Raw genomic sequence first — 25,150 nt, forward strand, 5'->3', positions numbered from 1 at the left:
TAAAATGAACAAAACCTGCATAGACATATTCTTTAAAAACACAAAAACAAATGCTAAATCCCCACTTCAGAATGACTAAAACTCTTCCTAATATTGAAATGAAAACACAAATAAAATCGAATTCCTAATTTAACACTAATAACAATTCTAACAATAATATATATATAAATTAAAAAGTACATATATATATATATATATATATATATATATATATATATATATATATATATATATATATATATATATATATATATAGTTTCAAGCCTTAGCAGAAGTTCACCCTGCAGGGGGCGCCTATGAGGATTATATAAAGTTATAGGTTTATGGTTTAGTGTTAAGGTTTAAGGTTAAGGGTTTAGGGTTCAGAGTGTAGGGATATTTAGTGTTAGGGTTCAGGGTTTAAAGTTAAGGGTTAAGTTGCTTATAGGTAAGGGGGTAAAAGCAAGTTTTACCCTAATTTCTTATAAATATAAATTTGCCGGCCACTTTATTAGGCACACGTGTCCAACTGTTCGTTAACACAAATTTCTAATCAGCCAATCACATGGCAGCAACTCAGTGCATTTAGGCATGTAGACATGGTCAAGACGACCTGCCGCAGTTCAAACCGAGCATCAGAATGTTGAAGAAAGGTGATTTAGGTGACTTTGAACATGGCATGGATGTTGGTGCGAGACAAGCTGGTCTGAGTATTTCAGAAACTGCTCATCTACTGGGATTTTTTGCCAAAGCCTACATGAGTACTGTTGCTAACTATGTTCATACCTTTATAACCACAGTGTACTCATCTTCTAATGGCTGCTTCCAGCAGGATCAGGCGCCATGTCATAAAGCGCAACTCATCTGACTGATTTCTTAAACATGACAATGAGTTCCCTCTACTCAAATGGCCTCCACAGTCACCTGACATTAATCCAATAGAGCGCCTTTTGAATGTGGTGAAACGGGAGATTCACATCATGGATGCGCACTCAACAAATCTGCAGCAACTGCGTGATACTATCATGACAATATAGAAGAAATCTCTCGGGAATATTTCCAGTACCTTGTTGAATCTATGCCACGAAGGATTAAAGCAGTTCTGAAGGCAAAAGGGGGTCCAACCTGGTACTAGTAAGGTGTACCTAATAAAGTGGCCGGTAGACTCAGTAGACTGAACACTTATTATTTCTTAATCCACCTAGAATAATATAAAATAAACAAAACTACGGTGTACAATTAAAGCCTGAACTAATGAGGTCCATAAGGATGATAAAACAATCCAGTGTGCTTAAACAGATATACGAAAACGGTGTGAAATGAGGTTACCATAAAATCTGCAACATAACAAATTATTAAGTACATTAATACATTAACACCGTTTAATTTCCAAGTGAGTCTGAGCTACACTTTACACAATGCATTGGTTTAAAAAAGTGAACACATTCCTCTCGGATGCGGCCACTCCAGATAATAATTAGACAAAAGAGTTTAGAAGCCAAATCTTTAGTCCTAAGAGATTTCGGCAGGCTGCCCGAAGCCGACTCCGGGATAAGTACCCAGATAATCCCATAAATCTCCATGCAGTTTCGAAAAATAGGAAGCTTATCACACAGCATAATCTGGTAAGCGTTCCTCGGGTGAAGACCTACACGGCAGTCAGTGTGGGCCGTGATGAAGCCTCAAAAAACTGTACAAGAGGGTCGTGTGCTAATATGGGACATCTGGACAGAATAATTAGAGGCTAAAATGTGATTTCGGCTTACGTCCCTTCTGACGCCTCTATAGCAGCTTCTGGAGAATGACTCACCTCACTTTCGAAGAGATGAAGATGTACAAAGTCACTCATACAATCATCTGGAGAACTCAGATTTTTGACCCTGTTTATATGATTAAAAATGACATTAGGTGTTTTGAAATGGAATAGTTCACCCAAAGAAAAATCCTGTCATTTACTCTTCCTTCAATTGTTGCAAACCTGTTTGAATTTCTGTCATTTGTTGAACACAAAAGAAGATATTTTAAAGAATGTTAAAGAATGGAAAACAGCCATTGACTTTACTTGTATTTTTTGTACTTGCTCTGGATGTCAGTGGCTGCTTTTTTCCAACATTCTTCTGAATATCTTGTTTTTTAACACAAGACATAATATTTCTGTTAACATAAGAAAGAAATTCATAAAAGTTTAGAACCAGTTGAGTGTGAAAAAAATAGTGGAGAAATAGTGAGGAAATTCTCATTTTGTGTGAACTATTCCTTCAGCCCTTAGTTATTTTAAACCTGGGTTATTTTGTTTCATGCAAACCATACTATGAATCAGAACATGACATTGGACCAAACTTTTGTGGGCTCATAACTTGTGCGCCAGACTGTCATGCAGACTTAAGGTTGGGCTCGTTCAACTCAGACTACCAATCTGCTAATCACTGATGACTTTTCAACTTACTAGCCACACCCTACCAACTACTAATGGTGCCCTAGCAACTGTCCCATAGACTTCCACTATAAAAAACTGCCATTGACTTTACATTAGACATGCTAACAACATACTAGTCCATACTAACAATATAGTAAAGATACTAGAAACATACTAACAACATACTAATCATAGTATGATAAGCAACATGCTAGGTTATACTAAAAACATCCTAATTTATACTAGATCCATGCTAATGTCATGCTAATTTATGCTAGACACAAATTAGAACCATGCTAATTTGTGTTATCAACTGACTAACAACTAGTCAGAACACCTTAGCAACCTCCTAGCAACACCTTATCAACCACCTAGCAACCACTCAGAGCAGCCAAGCAACCACCTAGAAAAACAATGATTTAGAACACCTAAGCAACCGCCTAGCAACACCTTAGCAACCACTTTGCAGCACCTTAGCAACCACCCAGGACAGCCTAGCAACCGCCTAGCAACTTCTAGTAACCACTCAGAACACCCTAGCAATGCCTTTGCATCTGCCTAAAAGCCACTCAGAACACCTTAGCAACTGCCTAGCAACTACTCAGAACACCCAAGCAACCACCTAGCAACACCTTATCAACCACTCAGAACAACCTAGCAACCACCTAGCAACCACTTAGAAAGCACCTAGCAACCACCTAGAACATTTTAGCAATCGCACAGCAGTGCCTTAAAACCACTCAGAACACCTTAGCAGTCACCTAGCAACATCTTAGCAACCACAAAAAACACCCTATCAATGCCTCAGCAATCACTCAAATCACCCTAGCAACCGCCTAGCAATGCCTTAACAATCAGTCAAAACACCCTTGCAACACCTTAGCAATCACTCAGATCCCCTTAGCAATCGCCTAGCAATACCTTAACAACCAGTCAAAACACCCTTGCAATGCCTTAGCAACCATTCAGAACACTCTAGCAACCACCTGGCAACACCTTAGCAACCACTCAGAACACCCTATCAACCGCTAATAAAGTAACATGCCAATCCATGCTAGAAATATGCTCACCTATATGTAGCTATCTATCTATGCCGACTGTTTCAAACTTCCTTAAAACTACTTCAATTTTTTAAACTTTAAAACTACCTCAAACTTTCAGACGAGGCTTTTTTCAAGCCACCATAAAGTTTGTCTACGGACTTTCCTTTTCTATTATAACTAATATTAAGATGAATTCTGAAGGATCCACTTTCAATCAGTAGAATAAATAATTAGATGTTAAAATACATTCACATAGATAACAGTGAGTCTACATTTAAGTATCACTTCACAATATTTTTTGTAAAATACATTTATTTTATAAAAAGTATAAATAGCATTTATTATTAACATTATTCAACAATTTATTAAAAGAGTCGATTATTATTATCAGTTTTCTATGTATTTTATTGTGACATGAAAACAGCTAATTATACATTATGGGAGTGAGGAGTGGGAACTAACCCAAGAAGCAAGGTTTTTAAGCAATTATCACTGTTACAAAGCCTTCTAATTAATATTTCTTAACCAAATCTTTCTTTTCTTTGCATTAATTTGCTTAATTCCCATGAATGGTCCTCGGCATTAAATCCTCTTGCCTTTGACAGCTTTAGGACGTTAATTCTCTTGCATATGCGCGCCTTATGCTTGTAAGATACAAGCTGTTGAACAGGTTGCAATTTGCACTCTCTCTCTCTCTCTCTCTCTCTCTCTCTCTCTCTATCTATCTTTCTTTCCTTTACACACACAGCTTTTAAGTTTTCAAATTATAAAGGATTTTTGACAAATAGTTACATTACAGCCATCATGCAATTTCAATACAATGACAGACCAGGGGTAGATCTACTGGTACGGGGTGACAACTGACACCATAGAAAAAGCTTTGCCACCCCAGCACTGGTAAGCCAGTATATTGAATATGAATCTGCTTCCTCAAGCGATTTACATCAGGGTTGCTCATCACTGTAAAGACAAAATTAGCACATGGGCTTTTGACGTGAGGTTGCATTTTCACTGTTTACACATGACACAATTTAATATAATTAGTGCTGACATCATTTAAAATTAATATTGTCTGCCACGGCCTTCTTGTTATTACTGTGTTATTACAATTTTTGAGCCAAATCTTCAATCTGTGACTGTCCCAAGCATAGTTCAATAAATGACAAATCATTCATTCATTTTGCTTCGGCTTAGACCCCTATTTATATGGGGGTCGCCACAGCGGAATGAACCGCCAACTATTGCGGCATAAATGACAACTAGAATTTAAAAAACATTTTTTTACAGGTGGATAATTTAGTAAATAACAATCTTTTTCCATTCATACTCTCTATTCATCCATATTAATCCATTTTAAAAAACACTGGAGCTTGATACATATCACTGAAAAGCCCCCTGTGAAGCTCATGAGGTGCACCTGTTACATTTTTGTCTTCAATGTTTTACTTTTTTTGGAACCACTGTTAAATTTTTAAGTTTTGTTATACTTTGGTGTGTGATCCGTCTAATAAAAATGTCCAACATGTCATAGAAAAAAACATAACCATAATATAGTCATAATATTATGTAAAATAAATAGCATTATCATGACCCGATGGCTCAGTGGTTTACACTGTCTCCTAACAAAAAGAAGGTTGTTAGTTTGAGTCCCGGCTGGGTCAGTTGGCATTTCTGTGTGGAGTTTGCATGTTCTCCCAGTGTTCGCGTGGGTTTTCTCTGAATGTTCTAGTTTCCCCCACAGTCCAAAGATGTGCACTGTAGGTGAATTGAAAAAAACTAAATTGGTCGTAGTGTTGGCACTAGTCGAGTTGGTGGTTCATTCGGTTCATTCGGCTTTTGCGACCCCTGATGAATAAAGGGACTAAGCAGAAGGAAAATGAATGAATGAAAAAATAACTCTGACGATAAGTGTCTATGAATGAAAATAAAACACTCTCATGTTATTTATATTTATTAAGTGTTGTTTTTCTTAATTTTTCTATGTCACACCATAGGCAAAAAACAACAACAACAGTAAATTAATTGATAAAGTTGCTGACCTATTATATTTTCTCAAACATCAGACCTCAAACTAGATGAATAACTGTTTTCTTAAAAAAACAATTGCAATTTTAGCAAATCATGTATCTCACGAGGAAATGTAACTATTTTACGTTTTGTCAGTTAGTTGCAGAGATGTCCAAACTAGGGCCCACGGGCCAAAGTTGGCCCATGGTAACCTTTGATTTGACCCACCATCCCATCTGAGAAGGGAGTTTTTAAATTTAATGTAGCCTTTTATTTGTTGGTTTTATTGTTAGGCTACAAAACAGCTAACTGAAATTAAACATTTGAATTTAAATGGTGTCAATTAATCAAATTAAGCTTAAAATGTGTAAACGTACGATCACCCTGCGACGATTTAAAGTAATGTTTACTATTTATCTTTAAATATTAGGACATAAATTAGGTAAGTAACCATGGCAATATTAATGCAAAATAGTTTGGTATAATTTATCTTCGGCCCACAGCTATCAATGATATTTGGGTTTTGGCCCTTCATACAATAACGTTTGGGTACCCTTGGGTACAATCAAAGTTTTGATTTAGTGGCTAATAGATAATATGCACAGCTAGTGTTTTTCAGCCAATGATGAACTTCCGGTGAAAGATTTATGACTATTTTTAATTTCAGAAACTTCCTATTACAGCATTGATGTTGTGATGTTATTCAAATATAATCAGTTAAATAGACCTAAGCATCCATTTGGTTGTTAAAGCACAAAAAGAGTTGAAAGACTCTGTTTTTTAAAGAAATCAGATCTTAAACGCTTTGATTTTGTATGGGATGACAATTGATTGAAAGCTGTGGGGCTGGCTGACTGAAATTAAAAGTCTCTGTCCATATACTATCATTGGCCAACTTGTATGAAGTTCAGTCGTATTCAAATTTATGATTTTAAAAAGGAGGCGTGGCACCCAGTGTTGCCAACTATTTCCAATGAAAAGTAGCTAAAGCCTGACCGAAATATGATACATATATAGTTGACTATTTGTAAAATACAAATACTTTTTGGTAAGAATTTTTTTTTTTTTTTATAAATTACTTACCATGAACAATTACATTTTTTTAAACAATCACAGCTTGTGCACTGTAAAAATATCCATAATTTTACGGTTTATTTCTGGCAGCTGGGGTGCCGGAAAAAAACATTAAAAAACGGACGTTTTATTACAGAAATTTACTGTAAAATAACAAAAGTTGAAATTTTGAAAATTTACCAGAAATTAAATTTAAAGAAATTTCTGTAATTTATTGTAATTTAATATTTTACGGTAAAGGTCTGTAATTTAACAGCCAGTATTTTACTTTTTTTTTCCAGCACCCCAGCTTCCAGAAGTAAATTGTAAAATTACGGGTTTTTAATAGTGTGTACTTACACTTTTTAACGTGTTAAATTGACAAATTTGCGACAAGTGAAAACAATTACAGCACTATTGGAATTTATTGCTACCTACATTACCAACGATTATACATGTTAACAAATATCAGTAAATTAACATATATGAAAAACAATCTGAGCTAGCAATTTACTCTACTGAGTAAAGCCTGCAGCCACTGCTCTTTTGAGTCACTTTTTAAAAATTGTTAAAAGTAGCCAAATAAATGTTAAAAATGGCTAAATTTGTTGCTGGGTGCTTTTTAAAACAACAACAACAAAAAAAGTAATTAAGGTAGTATGAAAGGTTGCTAAATATTCTAGCAACAAAATTGCTAAGTTGGCAACACTGGTGGCACCCAACCCACCTAAAAACAAACCGTCATTGGGGCATAAGATAAGCTAATGTACTAAATTGTACGAATTAGCCACTAAATCAAAAAGTTACGAAATTGTCACTCCTCCATAACATTTTCTTAATGTTTCTTGTAAGTTACAACCAAATATTTTTGTTGTTGTTGTTGTTGTTGAAGCAGTATATTTATAGCATTCATAACAAATCCAGTGTATTGATGATTGCTTTAGTGTTAGCCACCCCTCAGCCTCATGCTTTTCTTGCCACTCCATATATAATTTTCGAAGTCCGCCCCTGATCTTGACCCTACTGAAGGCCCATATGCGTGCATTACTGACTTCTGTTCCTTCTTTTATGCTCACTCTAATCAAAAGCCTGTCCCCTCAGCCCCATTAAGCCGTGGTAGAGCAGTGCTTGGTGTGTTGATCCCCTTAATCTAATTAGGAACATGGGAGGGGACAGGACGAGGCGGAGATTAATGGGCCTGATTAACGGACTGTGGGGTAAGAAGAGATGAGTCGTAGGGCAAAGGCCGATCAAAACATTCTGGCCACGGTTTTAGTCCTATTCAGCATTCCAAAGCTGATTTGATCAAACGCCTTCGTGGTGCCAAAGCTTTCTGCTACCTGGTGATTAACAGCGGCGGCTCAGGATCGGCACAGTTTGGTTAAGACAGACTTAGCCCAGATCATCAGATTTTTTCAGGCTGCCTGTTAGTACAGATCAGAATCCTCACTCACAAAGAATGACACCGAAACATTAGGTGATTTTAAAGCAAATGTATTTGTTACAGTGAGATTTACACTAATATCAGCGTTGGAGAAGGTTCTTTTAGAAAAAAAAATATTAAGCCTAATTATTAATTATGCATTATAGACGTACTTAAATGGGACTTTCTCAGCTTTCTCAGACATTTTTGAAGGTATCGATACACAATATAACCACTAGGTGGCACAATATACTTACTTATGAGAGTAAACACACGACTTTTTATCCACTGTATCTGAAGGTGCTCAATATACGGTGTCATTTGCTTCCAGTAATTTTAGCTGTAAAGAAACCATTTTGCTGACTTGTGTTAGCTAAGCCATTTATTTTATTATCGGTATCATAATCACACTTGTTTTTTTTTAGCCAAAACAGAATTCCGCTTTACTGCACTGGGTTATCAACCCTTAATTGCAAACATTAATGGTTTTAATAATATTAAAAACCATAGCTATTATAGTAAAAGGAATTTATATATATATATATATATATATATATATATATATATATATATATATATATATATATATATATATATATATATATATATATATATATATATATATATATATATATGAGCAATTCCAGCGATTATGGATGTGGATGTGATATTTGCATTAAAAACTCAAGACATAAATTTACAGAGAAAGTATATGTTAACAATATATTGATAGATCTGTTTATATTTTCCAAAACAACTGACCACAGAGTTAAGGGATCAGAATATCAATCCGTAAAAAATTTCTATATTTTAAATGAGGAAAATAAACATGCTTTATGCATCTGACCAAAAAAGTCTACGAGTTTGCAATACACAACATACTTTGGAGAAATCCTGTGAATTAAACTGCACAAATTTCAAAAAGTTTGAAAACATTGACAGACACATTTTGGAGTATTTCTAAAGTACTGTAAAATACTTTTTTTTCACAAAATACTTGGAAACAGTTTCCTCAATATGGTGAAAACTTTTTCATGGCAAGGTTGACATTTGCATAGAATTGCTCTAATACATTTTATTAAGTTGCACTTTTACTATAACTAAACCATGGTTCATTTTCATAACGGAAATGTTTACAGGAAATAGCATTCATCTGCACTGAATAATAAGATGAAAATTAAGATGATTTCAACTTGATTTTTGATTTTTAATTACAATTTTTTTTAACTCCGTTATTTTAAATACATTTTTAGACTTCTGATAGAGTGGGGGAAATAAGTTTTGAACACAGCACAATTTTTTTTCAGAAAGCATATTTCAACCTATAGGTTCATTCTGATTACGTACCCCTATATAGGTTTTTGGACAGAGCAAAATACGTCCTAGTAGCTAAGCTTCTTTAGCAGTTTTTATTTTTACGATTCCCCCAGAGGTTGCAGTGTACACATTTTGGGATCTCAAATTTCTCTCTCGAATGCCATTCGTGCCTGCTCTTCTCACGTAAATTCACCAGAGGCCGCTGTTGACTAACTCACTGACTTACACACCAACCGACCGATGCCCCCACCCTCCCCCAACACTAAACCCAACCAATAGCATTTTAAAAAGCACAGATTGACCTAAACACCCCTGTCCCTAAACCCAACCGCAGTGTTTTGAAAAGCAATCTAGAAAAAGAAAAGTCCCCTGATTTTTACCACATTCTCACCCTGTCATTTAATTGTTTTTTTTTTTTTTGGCCTACCTGCTTTCTGGAACCGTTCTTCACCGGACTCGAACCCCATCATCGTGGTCAACTCCACTCTGCGTCTCAAGTCTGCCGACATACGTGTCGAGCTACCAGATAAACTGGTAAGTGACAAGAGCAACAGTGCCATACCACCCCATAGTGTTCGTTTGAAAGATGATTTACGAACTCCAGAAATGTATATAAAGGAATGAGCCAATTATGTTTCTAAAGGTGCTGATGACTTTCACCTGATGTTGGTAACAACAAAAGAAATCCATATCTACAAAGAAAACAACGTTAATTAGTTTATGAATTATTATATAAAATGATATGACACTCAGTTGCCATTTCTGTGGGGAGATCTGTGTGCATGTTCTCCCCGTGTTCGTGTGTGTTTCCTCCGAGTGCTCCGGTTTCCCCCACAAGTCCAAAGACTTGCGGTACAGGTGAATTGGGTAAGCTAAATTGGCCGTAGTGTATGTGTGTAAATGAGTGTGTATGGATCTTTTCCAGTGATAGTTTGCATTTGGAAGGGCATCCACTGCGTAAAACATGTGCTGGATAAGTTGGCGGTTCATTCCACTGTGGCGATCCCAGATTAATAAAGGGCCTAAGCCGAAAAGAAAATGAATGAATGATACAACACAGAAAAACTTGATGAAGAAAGGGGGGTGTAGAAAGGCAGAGAAAGCCCAGACATTAGCTGAAATGTCTCCAGTTCTTTAGCAACCCTCTGCTCTTCCTCATTGTAAATGAATATTAGCTGCTTCAGTCCAACATCTACGTTTCCAGGATGGTGAAGATGAAACCAAGGTGGACATTTCAGCAAGACAATAATCCAAAACACAGCCAAGAAAACTCTTAAATTCTTTCAGAACAGGAAAAAAAAATTAAGCTATAGAATGGCCCAGCCAATCACCTGACTTGAATCCAATAGGAAATACAAAATAAAGATCAGATTTGATAGACAAGACCCACAAAATTATCAAGATTTTCCACACTCTGTTGAAGTCCTGAGCAATTCATGTTTCAGAGGAGAGGCGAATTTAAGCAGCCATCACCAAAAAAGCCTTTACATAAAGTGTTAAATATGTTTCAATAGTTCAGTACTTCATCCTTGTGTCATTTCATTGTTATTACACTTATTTTTTCAGATTTATTTTTGTTTTGTGTATTTTTATGCTTTTAGTGTTTGGGTTTTCACCAAAATCTGGTTCAACCCCAAGTTAACAGCCCCGAATATTTTTTTTCCAGAAAAACATGACGTGTTGAATGCTTATTCCCCTATTGTATGTGCACAGAAAAAAATGAAACAAAAAAAGCCAGTGGACCTCACCAGCTTCGCTTTTCAGCCTTAAACCAACTGTTTTGACCAGCAGGGGGATCCTAAAGCCACAAAACCACTGGACGATGAAACAAAGAGGACCTCTCGGCAAGCACCATGATCTCCCCTCTACCTCCCTATCTCCATCTCTCTCTTGTGGTTTCCATGACGACAACTCTTGGACCTGATCCTTTTTTGACCCCTGAGGGTAACCTTTGGCCTGAGGAGTCATGGCCAGGGTCAAGAGGTCACGAGTGGCCAGAGGGCAATGAAAGCACTTCTACGATTGGCTCTCTTAGCAGCCCACATATTTTCATTTAGAGGCTTAAGCACAGGCCTCGTCCCTCAGTTCTGCAGATCAGCACACCAGAAGACTGTAAATCTTCTCTAAATACATGGACACCTTGTGAAAAGCTCAATCGGACATCATTTTGATTACTCACAATGTATGAATGCATCAGAACACTCAAAATGAAGCATCGATCATATTCCCCCTGCGTGAACGTGTGGGTGAGTGTTTGTATGAAACTTCTTGTTAAGAGCTACAGTATCTGCTTTGCATCGCCAACCGGCCTATTCATTTCTTTCACACCTCGTTTATTATCAGTTGAAGAGAAACAGCAATGAAGTGCTTTTAAAGACCGTAATGTGTCTCCTTCCTCTGCCTCGCATTGAAAGGACTTCATTCCAGGTCTCCATGCATAATGGCGTCAACTAAATGGCTGAAACATAATGTAAGACCCGGTGGTCACATGACTATAGCTATCCACAGTCCCGTAATTCATTCTTCGCATGATGGGTCGTCAATATTGATTTATGAGCGTAATGGTCATGGACTGATAGAAGGGTAGGATTGGGGGGGAAGATGAGTTAAGAGAAGATGGAGAGGGAGAGAGATAGAGGAGGATAAAGAGGGGCATAGGTGAAGGTGGATGGCGTATCTCTAACAAAGGCACCAGGTATGTGCTGCTATTAATGAATATTCTGTAATAATCTGCATTACAATGTCCGTGTTGGACCTATTACAGATTTAATTTATTACAAATGGAATGACAAAGTGCATGGGATAAGTGTAAATTACATGTTGTCCATTAGTACTACTTCCGAATTTGCTCTGCCCTTCACTTTTATATTGAATACTGTTGAATGTAATCTGAAACCATCGTTTAAGGTGCACTAAGTAATTATATATCACTGCACATCTGTTGTGCTTCTTTATAACATTTATTAATGCACACATTTAGGGTGAAATATCATAAACAACAGCTAAACCTGTTGTAGTCAGACTCAAAATTAAATAGATACTAGACTATCTTTTAAATTCAGATTTTTAATAGGAAGCTACACAATATTTTATTTGTGCATGTACATTAGATTAATCAGTACTGAAGCCAAATCTGGAGCTTATCTAACTACTAAAACTAATAATCTTACTTATGATAACGCTCCAAAAACTAGTACACCCAAATTTATTTGTTATAAAAAAATTTTAATACAAATTTAAAAAAAGAAGAAAAATCAAGAGAAGCAATTTTTAATGTACTTGAAATTTTATATTTTGTAAATTTTGTTTTTGCAATATTTAGCTTGAATTTAATTTTATTATCTTCAAAATATGTTTGGTGACTAAAATATTATTTTATTAAATATATATGTTTAATAAATATGTTTTTCTTAAATATGTTTTTCTTAAATTGCCTATATGGGAATTAACCTACGTCACACGTGACATCACATGGGTTTAACCACGCATACCAGTTGCAAAAAAAGACCGGTTGTAATAGCAAACATGTCGTGTTGTGCGGTAGGATGCCAAAATCGAAAGTCCAAAAATAGAAAACTTAAATTTTGTCGTACACCACACAGCTTTTAATGCCAACCCCAGACATCATAAGACCTGAATGAAGTGAGGACCTAATTTAAAATGCTTGACTTTAATGATTTTATATCAGGTGAGTTCACGCTACGCTAAATCATACGCATTACTCATTTTTGATTGCAGCAATGATTTTAGCAAAAACAGTTAAATATGGTGAATTAAACTGCAGACACCGAATGCTTTGAATGAAATGTAAAAATGTAAGTTCACATACCCTGCCGTACAGGTGCAGTTCGCTGTCAGAATGCAGTTTTGCTTGTTGATGATTACCCAGGCCTTGTATAGCTCCGTCTTCTTTTCTTGTCTTTGGCTAGGCAGAACCTCGGTTTTTAGCACTACAAAGTTTTTAATCTGGTAATCATGGAATATTATTTCCTGCACATGACCACACAGAACAACATTGTAGGCATTCAAAGACTTGTAGGCCTTTAACTTCTCTCTTGTAAAATTACTTGGATTTTCAATGAGATAGTTTTATATTTAGGGCCGGATGCTTGGCCATTTCATCTTATTTTATATTACATATTTCATCTTAATATGTAATCAATATAACTTATTTCTAATTCAACAACAAACTTTGTACCACATTGGATGTCATTCCTTTGCTGTAAATGCTATAGAACTCCCGTTTTTTTTTTTTGCAACCTCCCTGCGCGTGCATCTTGAATGTTTACAAACTGGCAATTCACCTATATTCACAGAGAAATGCTTATTATGCGGAGCACTGCATGCAATTTTGTTATATTTAATAAAAAACCTTTTAAAATGTATCATGCGTTATAAATAACAGATTGAATAGAGTGAATGCATGCAAAAATAAACAAACAAATAAATAATCAAACTCAAAAGTGAAAACTCTTCCTTCATTTACTCATCCTCAAGTGGTTCCAAATCATGTTCAAGTTGCTTTCTTCTGTTTAACACAAAAGAATATACTTTGAAGAATGTTATAAACTGGTATCCATCTACTTCTATTTTATATTTCAGTGGCTTCTTTTCAATCTTATTTTGTGTTCAACAAAAACAACAAATAAGGAACCCAAACTGCAAAAAATGCTGTTCTCACTTAGATTTTTTTGTCTTCTTTCTAGTCCAAATATCTAAAAGTTCTTATATCAAGAAGCATTGTCTAGGCAAGAAAAACATGTTGTCTTATTTTCAGAAATAACATGCCAAAATTAAGTGAGTTTTTCCTTAAAACAAGCAAAATATTCTGCCAATGGGGAAGGCAAAATAATCTTATGTCAAAAGGAAAAAGAAGATATTTTGCTTGTTTTAAGGAAAAACTTAACTTTGGCATATTATTTCTGAAAACAAGACAAATGTTTTGCTTGTCTAGAAAATTCTTCTTGATTTAAGAGTTTTTAGATATTTAGACTAGAAATAGACCAAAAATCCAAGTAAGAAAACCATTTAATACTCTAAATTTTTTATGAACTACCCCTTTAAAGGAAACCGCTAACTTGACCAGCACTCCCACATTCTCATTAACCGGTCAAGATATATTCAGAGGAAGCATCCCTCATATGCAGGTTAACAACGTCCGGTCAAGCCAATGCTATTACATAAGATCTCTGAAGGACTCTTAAAAGGTATTTTAATAGGAGCTGTGACCCTTTACCCTCCAGCACTGACCTTAAGCTTATGACCCCACTTACAGACACCAGCAACACTAGTGTCACTTTAGTCCCTTCTTCCTATTCATCGTTCTCTCCAGCCTTACAAAACACTGACCACTGTTTTACACACACAAGCATCATGTTATCCCCAAATGAACACAATTTACTACAGTAGTTTATCCATATTTAATATCTGTGGTAAATCCGTCGTTAACTATTCATTCATTTTCCTTCGGCTTAGTCTATTTATTGATCAGGGGTCACCACAGTGGAATGAACCGCCAACTTATTCAGCATATGCTTTACACAGTGGATGATCTTCCAGATGCAATGCGGTACTGGGAAACACCCACACACTCATTCACACACATACACTACGACCAATTTAGTTTATTCAATTGCCATACAGCGCATGTCTTTAGACTGTGTGGAAAACTGGAGCATCTGGAGGTAACCCACGTGAACACGGGGAGAACATAAAAACTTAGAAATGCCAACTGACCCACTGTGTTGCCTTATGTGGTTATTATTACACATTTACCATACTAAAACCTTGGTTTATTTCCATTACAACTAGCAAATGTTGCTAATTTCTCTTGCTTCATTTTGTAAAAATATGAACTTATTTTATTTAGGCCCATGAATAAACATTTTTGTAGTAGTTTTCCAAATTTATGTTTTAATTATTGCAGTATTCAAATACAATTATTTAAATGACCAAATTCGTCACATTGGAATTATACGATTATATCTGCGATCTGAATGATTTTGAGATATTGAGCCCCAAAGTTTTTGCATTCCATAGCAAAGTATGTATGTAACACTTGTTTTTTAAATAAAAAAGTTTTAAAGTGTAAAAAAAAAATTTAAAACACATCCTATAATGTAAATAAGTTGTCATATAATAAGAATATGTCAATAACTCAACTTTGACAAAAATAGAACCTTATAATTGTAAGATGACGAATTGTTTAGTGAGGTAACCATAGAAACAGTTCGCTATTGTGGTATGTATGGATTGGTCAGCGATATTATAAGTTTAAATATAACATACTTTACAAAAGCTAAATTATTTTAAGATGTCCATGCTGTGTTGTGGAGAGCAAATTTCCGTGACTACTATTTTGTTTACAATGCTAACGTTAAGTGCTCTAGAATGTGTTTTAAATGGCAAGTGCTGTGGAACTGACAGGTATTATTTATAACGTCCATGTCGACCAGCATTTTTGTATAATTTAAATACGTACTCACCTTTAATTTTCCTTTTATGTGAATCTGTAAAGATGTGTCCTTCAATTCCACGTGTGAAGATTTTGCTCCTAAATAAGTGCACATAAGAGTCGTACGACGTCACGTCGCTAAAAAACATTACGGATGCTTTCTATCGGTTCTTATTACAATGATGTAACGTTACACTAATTTTTAGACACCATCTCATTCAGTTATTTATACATTATGCACGTAAGTGTTTGTTTACATGACGCAGATACAGCAATGTTTTGCCTTGACGTACCTCAGAATATGAATATCTTACGTAGAATTTCGAATTGTGGAATGTTAATACGACGTTGTGGGATCAATAGTGTCTGAAATCGTCAATATCATTTTATAAACCTCCGGAAGGCCGCAAAATATTTGTGTTCCTGCCATGCTTGTTACATTTAGCATAAACCGACTAGCATAAACTGACTCAGAAGGACAATCAAAATTAACTGATTAAACCTTTAAAAAACCTTACTAAATTAAACTGGGGATTTATTATAGTAAACGTTTTTTGACACATTTATTACCATTATAACTACAATTTTACTACAAATTCCTTGGCTTTGGTTAGTGTGGCAAACCCATGGCTGATTTGTGGTTATATTATTAAATTATGTTTAAAATATGTTTAGAAAACCATGCTTAATTTTAGTTCACAGAAAGTGACACGGTGGCTTAGTGGTTACCACTGTCGTCTCATAGCAAGAAGGTTGCTGGTTTGAGTCCCGTCTGGGTTAGTTGGCATTTCTGTGTGGAGTTTGCATGTTGGCATGAGTTTCCTCCGGGTGTTCCGTTTTCTTCCACAGTTCAAACACATGTGCTATAGGTGAATTGAGTAAACGAATTGGCCATAGTATATGGGTGTGAATGAGTGTAAATGGGTGTTTCTCAGTACTGGCTTGCAGCTGGAAGGGCATCTACTGTGTAAAACATGTGCTGGATAAGTAAGTGGTTTATTCTGCAGTGGTGACCCCTGGTGAATAAAGGAACTAAGCTGAAGGAAAATAAATGAATGAGTTCACAGAATAAAAACAGTAATATGGATAAACATTAACTACATTTGTTTACAAGTATCCAAGCACTACATTTACACCTTGTTTTTGCCTTTTATTTCCACTGCAGCATGTAGAGCGAGCCAACAAGGAGCTGTTTGGCTTTGTGCGCTAGGAGAAAACACGATTAGTGACACCATTACAGCTGACAGAGGTTAAGAGATGTCAAGACTCTTGGATAGCAAAGGAGGACTCTCCAGTGCTAGGACTAACACCCTACAGGACCTCTTGGCTGATTAGCTGCAGTGTCCTCCACTAAAGAGGCTCTTGCAATCACGCTCACATTTAACACCATGACAATACAACACACTGCAGAACACGTTCTTTTTCTGAGGCGTGCGGCATGACATTGTGACACCACTGCTTCCTGATTTTCTTCGAGAAATCTGTGACTATAACAGCCGATGTCCACTCTCTCACATGAGCAAGCAATACCACAGGGTGTTCAGCTAAAGGTATGGATCTCATACACTATTAGCAGAGGTGTGAGGAGCTCAGTGGTTTTTCATAGGGAGGCCTGACGCTACAGAAATGGATTTCTCACACATCAGATAAGTGATAGGCATATGGGCAACAAGGTGTCAGATCATGTACAGCTGTGTCTTACAGCATGTTTGTGACACAATATGTTGTTATATAGAGCTTTTGCTGGATTTCCATGTAAATTAAGTGAAAAGTCAAATGTTTTTAGGAAGTATGACCACGTATGACAAATCATTGAGCTGAAATGTAGAATTAATGGTGGATTTGCTGTGACGAATTCACACATTTTCATTCATTCATTCATTCATTCATTTTCTTTTCAGCTTAGTGCCTTTATTAATTAGGGGTGCCACAGCGGAATGAACCGGCAACTTATCCAGCACATGTTTTATGCAGTGGATTGTCTTCCAGCCACAACCCATAACTGGGAAACACCCATACACACTCATTCACACACATACATTAGCTTACCTAATTCACCTATACCTAGGGTTGCACGGTTTACCGGTACTATGGTGGTATCACGATACTATAGCTCCAAAATACTGGCAGTGCCACTGTAGTTTGTAAACGGTAGTATCGTCATTTACGGTTTATCTACAATAGATAATGTTGCATGTGGAAAAGTTATTAAAATGCTCACACATTTGTGCAACAATAGATCATTTTATTACTTAGTGGATCCCTTGAAGGTTGCAAAACTGTGTAGAATTAGTGCCTTTTGTTGTAGCCTATTGCATGTTTTCTAACGCTTCATTTCGAACGCACATCTGCAGTTTATTTCTGTTCCTGTTAATGAGATTTAGTAGCTACAACAACTGCGATAATCTCTTAAAAAGAACGACTTACAAAGTGAAATTGTTGAATTACTTTGGATTGTTACCTGATAAGACTGAAGAAATAGATGAAAAACCGAAAATAGCAACATAAAACATTGAAACTATTCATATAGCCTAATTTTGTTGGCTCTTTTGTACAAATTGTGTTCAGTATAATTTATATCTTTATTTTAATACATTTTTAATGGTCATTTTTTAACAAAAAGAATTTAAAAATTTCAGGTTAAGTGACGTGCAAATAATACTTTTTGAGCTTAGGGAATTATTAATTAAATCCAAGTATTATAACATAAAATATAGTATTTCTGCCAATTTTCTTTATAATTTGAGTTAAGAATTACAGTATCGCAATACTACTTGGTATCGCGATACTTAAGCTGGTATAGTATCGGAAGACTAATTAATGGTATCGCAACAACCATACCTATACCACATGTTTTTGAACTTGTAGGGAAACCAGAGCACCCTGAGGAAACCCATGCGAATACGAGGAGAACATACAAACTCCACACAGAAACGCCAACTGCCCCAGCTGAGCGATTTTCTTTCTGTGACGCAATTGTGCTACCCACTGCGCCATCGCATCACCAATTCACATATTTTCCCCTTTTTAAATCAAAGTCCATTAAAGGCAAGTCATTTCACTCGGCGGCCATCTTTAAAACGCCTTTCAGGCAGTATGCTCAGGCATTCTGTTTAAATGGGGAAACATCAAATTCTTCAAAATTGCTTGCCAAGCTGACGATTGGATTTCATATTAGGAATCACCAATAAAATTAAACAACAACTGTCTCTTTAGTTGATTTCTAAACGTCCAAATCACACAAAACCTGCAGAAAGTCATGTCTGGTTTAAGCCCCAGATTTTCATATAGCGATTGATGATTGGCTTCTGCACTAGAAGGCAAGCTTTATTTGTTATATAGCAATTGATGATTGGCTCTGGTCTAGAAGGCGGGCTTTATAAGTCATATAGCGATAGAAAATTGGCTCCTGTACTAGAAGGCGGGCTTGATTCGTCATATAGCGATCAATGATTGGCGCCTGTACTAGAAGGCGGGCTTATTTGTCATATAGCGATCAATGATTGGCTCCTGTACTAGAAGGCGGGCTTTATTTACCATATTGACGTTACACTTTTCCCCATTCAAAAAGATTTTAGTGACATGTCTTGTGTATTCTATAGTCTTTGTTTAAATGTAGTTAGCAAGGTGCAGGTTCAACAGAAATAAATTCTGCCAACAAGAATGATTTGAAACATTAATATGTCAAGAAATCAAGGTATTAACAATAATTGAAGATTATTTGGCCGTCATGGATCCATGTGGTCAACTATTCAACATAAAAGGTCAACATCTATGACTTTTAAGGTCAGTAGTTGGACCCAAAGACATTTTATGATCCTGACCTACAGTATTGTTATATTTCTGCAGGTACAAAAATCTCTGTACTGGCAAAACTCTTGGAAGCTTGCTTAAAGGAACATGCTTCCTCAAACTGAGCAGGGTAAGTACCATGGAGGAGAGAAAACCTTGCGAACAAAACTTTCATATCTGTATCTCCAGGATTTTAGATTTAAATGATGTAATCAATGAGTCCCGCAGGCCAAAACAAAAAGGGAGAGAGATTAAAGAACGGCAAAAGTAGACCAGCAATATTTATCAATCCTTCTTCCTCTGGGCTGTGATGTAGAAAATGCGAGGATGCAGGGAATGGCTGACAGTGATAAAGAGAGGAAGGAACAGATAGGGTTGTTGGGGTGTGGATGATGGTTCTCCACACCTTCGCTCGGTTCCTTCGCTTTCCCTCTTTTGAAAATGTTTTTATTAGCCCTGTCAGGTCGCAATTTGCCTAACTGCAAATACACACAGCAGGTTTAATTAAGAATTTTTGACCAGGGAGACTGTCAAGTCCGGAAACATTAAGGAGATGAAACCAGGTGTCGTAAAGATAGATGGACACAAAAATGGAAGGATGAGGGATGAGGAGAAGAGAAAGAAGGGAGGGGGAGGAGTGCAACAACGTGGTATTCTTCTGTTGCTCTGGGCGTCCAATTGAGATGGGGAGGAAAACATGGGGACAAACGATTTTTTATGCATTAACAGCCTGGTGGTGGAGAGCAATAACAAGGACGAGATCGCCGCTAAAATGTTTGACATCCTGCGCAGAGATCAATGCAAGTCCAGCTTCACGCATTAACACGCCATACACACATATCACCACACATCCGCCTACGATACCAGCCCAGATAACATAGCCTGCACCCCAAACACTGGAAAGTGTAGGCCAGCAGGCTTCACGTATGGATCAATTCGTACTTGCTATCAAAACCAGAGATAAAGCTTAGTAAAGGTTATTAAGTTGTACATACTGTTTTTTTTTCTTAGGTGGACAAATATTGTTTAGCGATGTAGGGTTAAAAATACAAACATGGATAATTCATTCAAAAATGAAGAATGAAAATGTGTTCACCATCATCATGCTCAAGATTTTCTTTCTTCTCTGGACCACAAAACAAAATACAGTATGTTGAATAGATTGTGTGTGTACAGTGAAGGACAGTGAGCTCCAAAACAAAATGGTGTCCATAACAGATTTTTCAGAACACCTTTTTGGTTCTATAATATGAATAATTTCTTATTGGTAGACTTTCAATGCAGAGGCACAACAGACACAGACTAAAGTTCACATAATGTGTTTTGGCAACACGGTTTTAAGAAGGTGAACTCTGCCCCATGAGTCAGCCAATCCCACAATGCACCAGAACTGTTTCAAAACAGCCAAGAACGAGGAGACAAACAAGATCACCTGCTACCAGTAGAAGCATTCATCTTCTAAACAGAAGATTTCAAAAACCTGCATTTCACAGTCAGCCCCCACCGCCTCTCTCTTTCTTCCTCGTTCGCTTTCTCTCAATTCCCCCAACTCCATCCAATGAAAATCAATAACCTATTGATCAGTTCCCTCCATTTCCATTATGCCCCGACGACAAAAGAGCCTGCGATTGTTGCTGCAAAATTATATGCTTTTCATCCATTTTGCAAATGACTAACTTGCAAAATTCATAGTGTACTTGAATGGGATTGTCTGGTAAAAGTTAAGCACATGTCAAATCACTCCAAGGAATTGAAGACGTGTTGAGGAGCAAAGCTGATGAAGATGATTGTGTGGTATTTGACGATTCAAGGATTTTATTAAAAGTGGAAAAAACACAGTATTTGAACCCATTTTCTGCTTTAATGTTGGAACCCCCCTCCTTCCTTACCCCCATAAAACACATCCAAAGACTCTCACACACACATACCATAGACAATGCTACAGGCAAAATCAATATTTTGAGAAAGAAAGGGAATATTTTTAGCAGTGTTTGATACAAAATGTTTGGATAAATCATGACTGTGGTAAACGAATGGAATCTGAAGTGGAGAAAAATAAAGAATGCAAAACAAAGAGGCAGAGTATCTAGAAGATATCTAAAATAGAAACTGGAGATTTCAGCAGGTCAACACTAAAGGTCAGTGGGAAATTATTCAGGACGAAGCTCTGTTATGTACAGTATGCCAATGTACAGACTTTAGTTGGGGAAGATGGCCTATTAAATGTGATATACATATAAAACATTCGCAAACAAAATGATGAAAATATTTTATTCCAAGACAGTTCTAACAATAATGATGAAAAAGGTTTTTATAAAAACCCCCAACACTTGCTTGTTCAAACTATTTATTTAAAATGAGCTAAAACAACACAATTCTTGAGATTTCATTAGGACAACTTAATTTTTTTTGTTCAATCCACATAAATTTGTTAAAAGTGTAAAATTAACTTAATTGATTTATGTAGGGACAACATGAATGAATTGTGTGGATTTTTTTTACAGTGAAGGACCATAAAGATAATATTAATAATAAAGATATTATTTTAAAATCATGCTAAATTTTAAAGAAAATAAAATGTTAAAGTCTACGCCTCAATAACATGGTCACTATTTCAGATATCACTTCCATAACATTTTTTCCCCAGCAGATGAACAGCCAACCAAAGTTTTACTTTAAAGGTCCCCTAAAGTGCTTTGAACACAGAGTTATTTCTACCCAAAAAAGAAGAGGGTACACATTCCACATTCATTCGGGTGGTTTGAAAGACCCCCACCCCCTGCAGAAAAAGTCCAGAATTGGGCCCCTATATATCTTATTTTTAACTATGACGTCATAAATTGTAAAAATAACAAATAGAAGAAACTTTAAGACAAATTTAATTATTATTATTTAAATGGACAAATTCTGACTGAGGAAATGAGGTGGCCAGTTTGTTATTTGCCTATAGTCTTTCATTTAAAACAATTTTTTAACAGATTCCTAATTGTTTTTTATGATGGATGATAACAAATTGGCATTTAAAAAATGTGTATTTTTTCAATATTCTATTTTATTTGAACATAATTTAATAGAAAATAAAGCAAATAACTGCAAAAAGGTCCACTTTTTGAGAAAGAACTACCCTTTCTAATAGGCTGGTTACAGGCTTTGTTTCCCTTAGTGAAACATGCACCCTGATTTGAAATTAGAAGTCACACAGAAGTGTTAATTTAGCTTACAATTAAACAACTTTAAATATTTTTTAAATATTTTCAGTGTTTTTATTTGTTTTTCTGGACTTTGAATGTCTCAATACTATTGCTGTCTATGAAAGAGCTCTCAGATTTTATCTAAAATATATTATTTTTTTGTGTTTTGAAGATGAAGAAAGATCTTGGGAGATCGGAGCGACACAAGGGTGAGTAGTCAATAATTTTCATTTTTGAGTGAACTAACCCTTTTGAACATTTTAGAAATATTGCATTTGACAGCTTATGTCAGCCACAGCTCCAGAGGTCTCCCCCCTTCTTATCACTTTAAAATATAGCATTATAATGCAGAATTAAAATGGCTCCTAATACGTTTTATATACTGTTTGCTATTGTGTCTTTTTACTGCAGCAGATTGCATTCTGTGGTCTTAAAACACTGTCTAAATCAGAGATGTCCAAACTAGGGCCCGTTGGCCAAAGTTGGCTCATAGTAACCTTTGATTTGGCCCACCACCCCACCTGAGAATCGTTTAGAGATTTAAAAATGTAAAATTCTTATAAATTTCATTTCAAATTTAATGTATCCTTTTTTTATTTGTTTTATTGTTAAGCTACAAAAAAACTGATTGTTTCAGTTCAATTAGAAATTAAATGTTTCAGTTTAAATGCCCTAAATTTATCAGATTTAGTTTAAAATGCACATACAACAGATAGAGGACAATGCAGAGACTTTGGTGAGTGAATCAAGGCAAATGCAGATTCTGCTGAACTAGTGTATTCAGCATTAAACTTCACTGTGTTATAAATATGATTGTTTATGTTTTTATTGGAATAAGTTCTAATTTAAAAAGTTATTCTGCATTAGTTAATACGATTTGAAGTAAAGTTTTCTATTTATTTTTTAATATTATGAAAAAAATTATATGAATTAGGAAATTATGCATTGCAACTTTAATGTTTAATTAAAAAATAGTTTGGTCTATTTATCTTCGGCCCACGGCTATCTATGAGATTTTGTTTTTGACCATTTATACTATAAAGTTTGGACACCCCTTGTTTACATCAGTTATCCCATAGACATGCTGTTTGCCAGACAAGAATAAAGTAATTGCCTAAACAAGCAAAAGCTCACTCATACAATTTTTTTTCGTCTCAGTCCCTGATTTAGCAGGGGTCACCACAACAGAATGAACCACCAATTGCTCTGGTGTATATGTTTTATGCTGCAGATACCCTTTCAGCTGCAACCCAGTTCAGTACATACATAAACCCCTGGAAAACACCTATGCATTGTCATTCACAGACACACAATACAGCCAATTTAGTTAATCCAATTCACCTACTGCATGTCTTTGGACTGTGAGGGAAACCGGAGCATCCGGAGGAAACCCAAGTAAACGAGGAGAACATGCAAACTCAGATATGCCACTTGACCCAGTTGGGACCTGAACCAGCAACCTTCTTGCTACGAGGCAACAGTGCTAGCCACTGAGGCACCTTGCAGTGCCAACAAGTAAAATCCATGATTAAAATTCATAATAATATTACAACTGTCATTTATGTTTCATGGGGACTTGCGTGAGCATGGTTTGAATAAAAAAATTGTGTAGATTCTCTTGTTTTCAAAGAGTTTTTGATAGTTGTACAATCAGTAACATGTCTTTACCATATACGCTTTACTACATCCTTTATTCTCGATTGGAGATATAGCTTGTGGCGAGGAAGATTATTTTGACCGCTAAGTTCATCCAGCTCCCTTGCCAATGCCAATTTGATTGACTTCATCCAACGTCGTCCGCTGTCGATCCACACTAACCCAAACCCTATTGGCCGAGGCGATCCGTTGATCCAATGTCACCTGGTCTGATTGGGCAAAAAAACAAAGGGGGTGGGGGTGGACATTGATTTATCTGTGGTATTAGGAGATCAATTAATCCCCATTGTGTGTGCCAACACAGATAGAAACCAACGTCTTATTGCTTATGGCTTGTTTCTGCACGATGAAGATAAGGATTCCCCGTGGCTTTCCAGGGTAGAAGAGTTTGAGTCATGCGCAGAAAACTCGGATCTGAGTGAAGCAGTTATTTCGATGTTGCCACAAGTGCAACATGTAAAAGGCAATAAAAAACAGACGGGAAGAAATGAAGGAAAGTAAGAAAGAAAGCAAAAGAACGAACGAACAGCGGGAAGGGGAGGGGTGCTGATTCCTACTTTTCAGTTTAAATAAAGATTGGCGCTGGATAAGGGCCATTAATGGAGGAATCAGACAGGCCTTGCTATGTAGGACAAGAGCTGACTGCAGGGAGGTGAGTGGAAGGATCAATACACAGTCGATACACTCAACACTGCTCTGTGCAGACACACTGCAGGGTGTGAGTGCGCGTGCGTGTGTGGGGCTTGCAATGGGGGAGTGGAGGGCATCTGTTCGGATCGGTCGAATTGGACTGTGAATTGCACACAAAAAGTCCCCCAA

At 36.3% G+C, this 25,150-nt stretch overlaps 1 long non-coding RNA gene across 6 annotated transcripts; it reads left to right on the forward strand.

The window, feature by feature from the left end:
* The first annotated feature begins 10,951 nt into the window (after positions 1 to 10,951).
* On the forward strand, positions 10,952 to 24,935 carry LOC141380317 (uncharacterized). 6 transcript variants are annotated; one of them, XR_015521928.1, is made up of 6 exons: positions 15,449 to 15,479; positions 15,756 to 15,814; positions 16,858 to 16,917; positions 19,542 to 19,614; positions 22,848 to 22,884; positions 23,907 to 24,291. It is a non-coding gene; the product is annotated as an uncharacterized LOC141380317 (long non-coding RNA). The 6 variants fall into 6 exon arrangements; XR_015521929.1 differs by lacking the exon at positions 15,449 to 15,479 and adding an exon at positions 15,558 to 15,642 and having other exon boundaries at positions 23,907 to 24,935; XR_015521926.1 differs by lacking the exons at positions 15,449 to 15,479; positions 15,756 to 15,814 and adding an exon at positions 10,952 to 11,484.
* The last annotated feature ends 215 nt before the right edge of the window (positions 24,936 to 25,150 follow it).

Source organism: Danio rerio, chromosome 22, assembly GCF_052040795.2.
Source record: "Danio rerio strain M-AB ecotype USA chromosome 22, GRCz13ab, whole genome shotgun sequence".
Classification (NCBI taxonomy): domain Eukaryota; kingdom Metazoa; phylum Chordata; class Actinopteri; order Cypriniformes; family Danionidae; genus Danio; species Danio rerio.